The sequence below is a fragment of the Gracilinanus agilis genome, chromosome 2, assembly GCF_016433145.1.
Source record: "Gracilinanus agilis isolate LMUSP501 chromosome 2, AgileGrace, whole genome shotgun sequence".
Taxonomy (NCBI): domain Eukaryota; kingdom Metazoa; phylum Chordata; class Mammalia; order Didelphimorphia; family Didelphidae; genus Gracilinanus; species Gracilinanus agilis.
Genome location: NC_058131.1, coordinates 471,669,509 through 471,678,369, shown reverse-complemented (window position 1 = coordinate 471,678,369; position 8,861 = coordinate 471,669,509). Strand labels below are relative to the sequence as shown.

Genomic DNA, 8,861 nt, shown 5'->3' with positions numbered 1-8,861 from the left:
AATTGCAACTGCTAGTGTTTCTAGTACTATGTTGAATAATAGAGGTGATAATGGGCATCCTTGTTTTACTCCTGATCTTATTGGGAAGGCTTCTAATTTATCCCCATTGCATATGATGTTTGTTGATGGTTTTAGGTATATACTGTTTATTATTTTTAGGAAAGGTCCTTCTATTCCTATACTTTTCAGTGTTTTCAATAGGAATGGATGCTGTATTTTGTCAAAGGCTTTTTCAGCATCTATTGAGATAATCATGTGATTTTTGTTTGTTAGACTGTTGATATGGTCAATTATGTGGATGGTTTTCCTAATGTTGAACCAACCTTGCATTCCTGGTATAAATCCCACCTGATCATGGTGGATGATCTTCTTAATTACTTGTTGGAGTCTCTTTGCTAGTATTCTATTTAAGATTTTTGCATCTATGTTCATTAGGGAGATTGGTCTGTAGTTTTCTTTCTCTGTTTTTGATCTCCCTGGCTTTGGAATCAGTACCATATTTGTGTCATAAAAGGAATTTGGTAGGACTCCTTCTTTGCTTATCATATCAAATAATTTGTATAGTATTGGGATTAGTTGCTCTTTGAATGTCTGATAGAATTCACTTGTGAATCCATCAGGCCCTGGTGATTTTTTCTTAGGGAGTTCTTTGATGGCTTGATCAATTTCTTTTTCTGATATGGGATTATTTAGGTATTCTATTTCTTCTGCTGTTAATCTAGGCAGTTTATATTTTTGTAAATATTCATCCTTATCTCCTAAATTGTTATATTTATTGCCATATAATTGGGCAAAATAGTTCTTAATGATTGCCTTAATTTCCCCTTCATTAGAGGTGAGGTCTCCCTTTTCATCTTTGATACTATCAATTTGGTTTTCTTCTTTCCTTTTTTTTATTAGATTGACCAGTACTTTGTCTATTTTATCTGTTTTTTCAAAGTACCAGCTTCTAGTCTTATTTATTAATTCAATCGTTCTTTTACTTTCAATTTTATTAATTTCTCCCTTGGTTTTTAGTATTTCTAATTTAGTTTTCATCTGGGGGTTTTTTATTTGCTCGCTTTCTAATTTTTTGAGTTGTATACCCAATTCATTAATCTCTGCCCTCCTTAATTTGTTAATATATGCACTCAAGGATTTAAATTTCCCACTGAGTACTGCCTTGGCCGCATCCCACAGAGTTTGGTAGGATGTCTCATCATTGTCATTTTCATCAATGAAATTGTTGATTGTTTCTATGATTCCTTCTTTGACAAATTGGTTTTGAAGAATCATATTATTTAATTTTCAATTACTTTTTGATTTTCCTGTCCGGGTGCCCTTACTAATTATTATTTTTATTGCATTATGATCTGAGAAGGTTACATTTATTATTTCTGCTCTTTTGCATTTGTTTGCAATGATTCTATGCCCTATAACATGGTCAATCTTTGTGAATGTGCCATGTGCAGCTGAGAAGAAGGTGTATTCCTTTTTGTCCCTATTTATTTTTCTCCACATATCAATTAAATCTAATTTTTCTAGGACTTCATTCACCTCTCTTACCTCTTTCTTATTTATTTTTTGGTTTGATTTATCTAGATCTGACAGAGGAATATCTAGATCTCCCACTAGTATGGTTTTACTATCTATTCCCTTATGAGCTCTGCCAGTTTCTCCTTTATGAATTTGGGTGCTATGCCACTTGGTGCATACATATTGAGCAGTGTTATTTCCTCATTGTTTATACTGCCTTTAATCAGGATGTAATGACCTTCCCTGTCTTTTTTAATCATATCTATTTTTACTTTGGCTTTGTCAGAAATCATAATAGCCACTCCTGCCTTCTTTTTCTCATTTGACGCCCAAAAGATTTTGCTCAAACCCTGAACCTTAAACTTGTGAATGTCCACCCGCCTCATATGTGTTTCTTGTAGACAACATATGGTGGGATTTTGGTTTCTAATCCACTCTGCTATTTGCTTCCGTTTTATGAGTGAGTTCATCCCATTCACATTCAGAGTTATAATCATCAGTTGTGCATTTGCTGTCATTTTTAAATCCTCCCCCATTCCTACCACCTTTTTCCTTATACTTTTCCCTTTTAAACCAGTGGTTTGCTATTGAGCCGCTATCCCTTATCCCCTCCTTTGATTAACTTCCCTTTCTACCCCCTCCCTTATTTTTCCCTCTCTTTTTGTTATTAAAGGCCTTATGAATTTCCTCCCCCTTCTCCCCTCCCTTTTTTTGACCTCCCCACTCCCCTGCTCCCCTTGGTTTATCCCTTCTAACTTTCTCAGAAGGGTTAGATAAGAGTTTTATGTCCCAATGGATAGTATAGCTACTCTTCCCTCTCCGGGTTGATTATACTGAGAGTAAGGTTTGATTATTACCTCTTAATGCTCTCTTCCTCTCCTTCTTATAATAGTATTTGTCCCCTCTCCCTCCCATCCCCTCTTTGTGTGTAATAGAATATCCTATTTTCTTATTCACTCAAGTTTCTCTTGGTGTCCCCTGCTATTCACCCCCTCTTTCCCATCCCCCATGCCATCTTAGATTATTTAGTGTTCCACCCTGACCCTGTGAATTATTCTTCTTATTACTATAATGGTGAATATTATAATAGTGAATAGAGTTCACTACAGAGAATTATACATAACATTTATCTACATAGGAATACAGATAATTAGATCTCACTGAGGCCCTTAAAAAGGCAAATTTAAAAATTATAAGTTTTCTTTCTTTCCCCTCTGTATCTTATTTACCTTTTCATGTTTCTCTCGATTTTTGTGGTTGGATATCAAACTTTCCATTTAGCCCTGGTCTTTTCTGTGCAAATACCTGGAATTCTTCAATTTTGTTGAATGCCCATACTTTCCCCTGGAAATATATAGTCAATTTTGATGGGTAGTTGATCCGTGGTTGCAGGCCCAGCTCTCTTGCCTTTCTGAATATCGTATTCCAAGCCTTGCGATCTTTTAGCGTGGAGGCTGCCAGATCCTGTGTGATCCTGATTGGTGCTCCTTGATATTTGAATTGTTTCTTTCTGGCTTCTTGTAAGATTTTTTCTTTTGCTTGGAAACTCTTGAATTTGGCAATTATATTTCTGGGTGTTTTCTTTTCTTGATCGAATGTCGCAGGTGTTCTATGAATCCTTTCAATGTCTATATTGCCCTCTTGTTGTAGGACTTCAGGGCAATTTTGCTGAATTATTTCTGTTAGTATGGAGTCCAGGTTTCTATTAATTTCTGGTTTTTCTGGAAGACCAATGATTCTCAAATTGTCTCTTCTAGACCGGTTTTCTTGGTCTGTCACTCTCTCATTGAGATATTTCATGTTTCCTTCTATTTTTTCAGTCTTTTGACTTTGTTTTATTTGTTCTTGTTGTCTTGAGAGATCATTAGCTTCCAATTGCTCAATTCTAGCCTTTAGGGATTGGTTTTCGGCTATAATCTTTCGGTTTTCGGCTATAATCTTCTGGTATTCCTTTTCAATCTGGTCATTTCTGTTGTTCAATTTGCTTATCAGTTCATTTGGTTTCTGAGCCTCATTTTCCAATTGCAAGATTCTACCTTTTAAACTGTTATTTTCTTGCCAGATCTCTTCCATTTTCCTCAAAATCTCATTTTTGAACTCTTCCATAGCTTGTGAGGAGTTTTCCTTATTTGAGGAGGGTCCGGATGCCTGTCTCTTATCCTCCTCTGTTTGCTCGGTTGTCTGGATTTTCTCTGTGTAAAAGTTGTCGAGTGTTAAAGACTTCTTTTTCTTGTTGTTAATCTTTCTCTTCTGAGCTTCCTGAGACTGGGTAGCCGTCATTAGCCCAGCAGCTTCTCTGGTTTATCCTTGCGCTCAGTGTCTGTCCGCGGTCTATTGGCTCCTGAGGTCTGTCTGGTTTTTTCCAATGTCAAGCCCCCTGGTGGACCCCCTTGCTTGATCCTCTGCTGGAGGTTCCTTTACAAGTCTCAGCGCACTGCTTCCACAGTCGTATACCCGTCTGCACTGGTTCCCCACTCAGGGTTTCAGAGCTTTAGGTCTGGTTGTGTCTGCCTCCACCCGTGCCTGCGCTCTCAGCCCGCGCTCTGCGCCCAGGGTCCGCTCCTGGCGACCTGCTCCGTGCTCAAATTCCGCATGCGCTCGCTAGCTTCCTGGGGTCCCAAATCCCGCTGCTCTCAGGAACAGGCCCCGGAGCTGCCAATGACTCGATGGGTGCCCCAAACTTGCTCTATTTCTTTTTAGCTGGCTACGGAGCTATAGGTGTTGTGTGTGGAGGGGGTGGGGGTGGGGTGGTTGCTCAGCCTGCGATTTAGTGAGAGCTGTTTCACCCCTTTATAGCATGGAAATGCCTCGATTCCACGTACCTTCTACGCTGTGCCCTATTGTGGGGTTCCTCTGTTCGTCTGGACTTGTTTTTATGTCCCCTTGAGGAGTTTTGTGTGTTTTGGTCAGGAGAGGTTAAGAGCTGCTTCTTACTCTGCCGCCATCTTAACCCAGAACCCTTAACCATTATTTCTGCAAAAGGCTTACCTAATGTCTTAGCTTAGCCTATGTTCTTTTCCCTATAAGGTATGTACCCCAAATCATTAAACTTTGCCACAGCTCAGCAAGAAGATTGCCTATGTGTCTGTCTGTCAGTTCAGTCCTCCTGTAATCCCAGAATCATTTTTCTCATCTCGATTGGCTGACCCACGAATAATTCATCTAACAGAATTTGACAGCTACCAACATGATTTTTCCTTAAGAAGAGATCTAACCATGTCACTCCCCTATCCAATAAGCTCCAATAGCTTCCTGTTGCCTCAAGGATAAATTACATGCTCCTCTACTAAGCTTTTAAAGCCTTGTACAACATGGTCCTAAACTACCTTTCCTTCTTCACTTTCTATCACTATTTGGGATTGCATCACATTAGGCTTCTCTGTTCCTCATCTAAGATGCTCCATCTCCAGTCACTGTATCCTTGTACTGGCTACATCTCATGCCTGGGACACACTATTTCTTTACTCCCTCCACTCTTTTTTTTTAAAGATATAGCTCAGACACCATTTTCTGTATGAAGCCTTTCCAGATTCCACCCCGCCCCCCGCTTCTAGTACCCTTCCTCACAAACTACCATAAATTTAACCACTTTGTATGTATTTATACTTATTCACTTTAAGCTTATTCTGTAGTTTTTTATACATGTACTTTTTATCTCCTCCAGTAGAAGCTCCTTACTAGTAGTTCATTTTTGAACACCAAATTCTCAATTATCAGTGAATAATTACATGTTTATCTGTAACTAACTTTGGAGATTACTGTTTTCCTAGAGATGATCTCCCAGGGCCAAACTTGGCAAACTCTTTCAAAACAGAAATTCCTTCCTCAGATTCATGTATGTAGAGAAGATATGCCATGAGTGACATTACAAAATTCTCACTGCAAAAGTTTCTCAGCCTAATATCCAAAATTTGGGACAAATGATATCTAGTAACAGATTTTCTTCCAGACATTTAGGGTAAAGTTATTAAAGTAAAAAAACCACAGGCATGAAAATATTTTTACTGCCCCAAACACTTTGTAAGACCAAATTAACCTCTCTCAGTGTCAGGGTCCCTCAAATTCTAACTGCAAGAGCAGTCCTTGATTGTCCTAACAGTAACATGAAAAAAGGTAAGGGTCTCAACTGGTATGGTCAAGAATACAGCTATCACTTAATTTGTGATCTAGAACCCATTTGTGAGTGTGTGTGTGTGTGTGTGTGTGTGTGTGTGTGTGCGTGCGTGCGCGTATGTGTATGTATTGGAGGAGGGTGCCTAATTTTAAATCACCTAGACTTCTTTTCTAGCAAAACACACAATTCAGGAGAAGCCAAATAGAAAGCCAGAACTATACTGACCCTGCCTCAAAGAGGTTATCAAACATGAATCTCTTGTTCTCCTTTCTTCCAAATATATTGTTAATGCTACTCCAATATAATTCATCAACATAAGCCCAGAAGTTCTAGTGTCTTCCTACATAATGTTCTATTAGGCATCTTCCAAGCATAAGAGTCTGTAACCTTCATTAGGAATACTTGGAATAGGTGTTGCCTTTCTGTCCTTACAAAACTACTATCCTGCCTTCCAAGCTATGATAATACTCAGGAGTGAAAATCGTCAATAATATTGATCTTTATTCACAGAGCTGCAGCCTAATAAGAATGCATATTTGCAAGGTTATTTAAATAAATAAGAATATCATTTTTATACTAACCTCAAGGGTGGTTTTTCTTACTCTCCAATTCAGCTAGGAAAGAGAAAGAAGAGGAAAGAAGTGGTAGTTTAAAAGCTTTCTCATCAGAAGGAAATATTTTGTCTGCATCAGAGAAATATTATGTTGTCTTTGTACAACATTAAGATGTATACATAAGGGACGGTTAGATAGCTCAGTGGATAGGTAGCCAAGCCTGAAGACAGGGAGTTCCGGGTTTAAATGTGTCCTCAGGAAGGTTTTAGCTGTGTGATCCTGGGCAGGTCACTTAATCCCAATTTTCTAGTCCTTATATATTCTTCTGCTTTGGAACACATACTTTGTACTGATCCCAAGACAGAATAAGGTAAAGGATTTTTTTATGTGTACAGAAAGGATGGCTCCGTATATTTATGCATCTCCCTAATCTTTTCCAAGCAAAAAAATTAAATTTAAAACACAAATGATAAAAGTGAAATATATTCATCTTTCTCTAAACCTAAAGAGAGTAGAAAGAGTGAGTCCCAAATCTCCACGTTATATTGGTATTGTTCTCCCCCTGCCTCTTGTTCTTCTCCTTTTTCCTTTTGAAAGAGAATGTTTTATTGTGTAATACAGTATAGTACAATGAACAATAGAACAGCACACTTCAATGGGTACCCCACACATCATCTCTGAATAATATTTTTTTTTCAAAACCTGGCTCATAAAGACCTGCTGGAACATTCATACCCCTTCTTCCAGTGTTACTATTTTAGGGGATCTGGAAAGTTCCCAGCAACTCTCATGAAGACAGCATGATTCATTTAAAGATAGTCATTTTATTGTTCTTATTTCTCATATCACATATATTTACATATATATTCTTATATTTAAACTTTTTGAAGTCTTCATTTGCTATTTTCATTCTACATTATCTTAGAACCATCGATCCAACTTCTGTACAAATTGTCTTGGTACTTGCTCCAGACAAGTCAGTTTTACCATCAAATCATCTAAAACTACAGTATGTGCCCAAGTTATTCTGCTTGTATGACTCTGAAAGAGGTTCTTCTTGGTCTTTTCATCTGGCAAAGGATACTCAATTTTCTGGTCAATATGTTCTTGGTCTTTCATATCTCCTCTAGAATTAAACCCATTCAATTAATTCAACAACTCTAACATTGTTCACTGAAGTTCCCTTTCCCCACTTGATTCTGAAGCATCCCTTTTGGTATCAATGGTACTAATTTACAATGAAGACAATTGATAGAACATGTTCCTCAGCTACTTGGAACAAGTTTGGAACCATCTACTAAATACTTCTGTACAAACTCAGAACCAACAACTCTGAGAAAGGCCATTGAGATCTGGTTTGCTAAAGCTTTGTCTCAGAAGGTTTTACCTGTGCCAAGGCAGGAGAATGACTCCCTAAAGTGGTTTAATACCCATCTCCTTATAATACTCAAGATGAGTGAGGGGTAGTTCCACAGATTCATTCATTTCTTAAATTTGGCTACCTAATCCACTAAAATCAGAATAGATCTCCTGTGGAGCCTTCCCCCCTTTCATCTCTTGGTGAACCTTACATTCAAGGAGGATAAAACATCTTAGTTCTAACAGATCCTTTTTTACAAATGACAGAATGCTGACCTAATTGCTCTGATCCTACCAAAGTCTATACAAGGACATAATTACCATCAATAAACTCCTTCAAGATCCCCAAGATCCCTTTTAGATCGTCTTTTCTCTTCCTTTTTCTTCCAGTTGTTTCATTTGTTCGTGATTTCTGATTAACTATTCCTCCATGAGAAGATAATGTTTAATTCTCTTTAGTTTGAAAAATTTTAGTCCATATTAGTTAAGAGGTGTTACCAGTGGCAATTTGCAGGCAGAAACTGATGCCTTTTTTTCCCTTCTTTTTTCCTACCCTAATTGGAATTGGAAGCTCACATCTTTTTCTTGTTCTTGTCATCCTTCTTGCCATGACCAGGACCCTATCTACTACTTAAACTTTGACCTTTCTTGCTCCCAGTTCCCCATAGTCTCTAAAAGTAGCCTCTTCTAAGCCCAATTCTTATCTTGTTTTGTTTTTTTTCTAAAAAATAGTTTTCTTGGGTTTATACTAATTACAATTCCTCTTGCCGTTCTTAGTATTCTTACCAGAAACAGTAAGGAAACACAATGCAGTTTAAATTTACAACAAATCTCAGTCATCTTTTTTTCCTACTTTCCCTCCTCACTTCCTTCCATTTACTAAATGTCTATTATGCATAATGCCACCCAACATTCAGTTTTCATGACTCAGTTTGAAAGAATATGGGGCTCCATGGAGGTTTTATTCTCAGCTCTGTGAGTGGCCACTAGAATAATCTTGGTCTTAACTGCCTCATATCTCAGTTCTTGCACCAACAAGGAATAATAATCCTCATCCTATCTACTTTACAGTTTTATGAGACTACAATGATTTAATAGATATAAAAACACTTTGAAAAGCTAAAAGCTCCCTCCAATCAAGTAACTATACACATGTGCCTCCAAGGAATGTTATCCTATCAGATAAGAACCAAAATTACAAAACAAAAGAGCAGTTAGGTTTAAAAAAAAAAACTTCAAAAGGTGAACAGAGAATGATTACAACTGTGCAGGTAGAAAATTTGCCACACCTGAGCTAAATTCCCAGCATCCTCATTTGA

General features: G+C 37.7%; 1 pseudogene; it reads right to left on the bottom strand.

Annotated features, from left to right (window-relative positions):
* Nucleotides 1–4,046: 4,046 nt before the first annotated feature.
* LOC123233998 lies at nt 4,047–8,156 on the bottom strand (annotated as a pseudogene).
* Nucleotides 8,157–8,861: the final 705 nt, after the last annotated feature.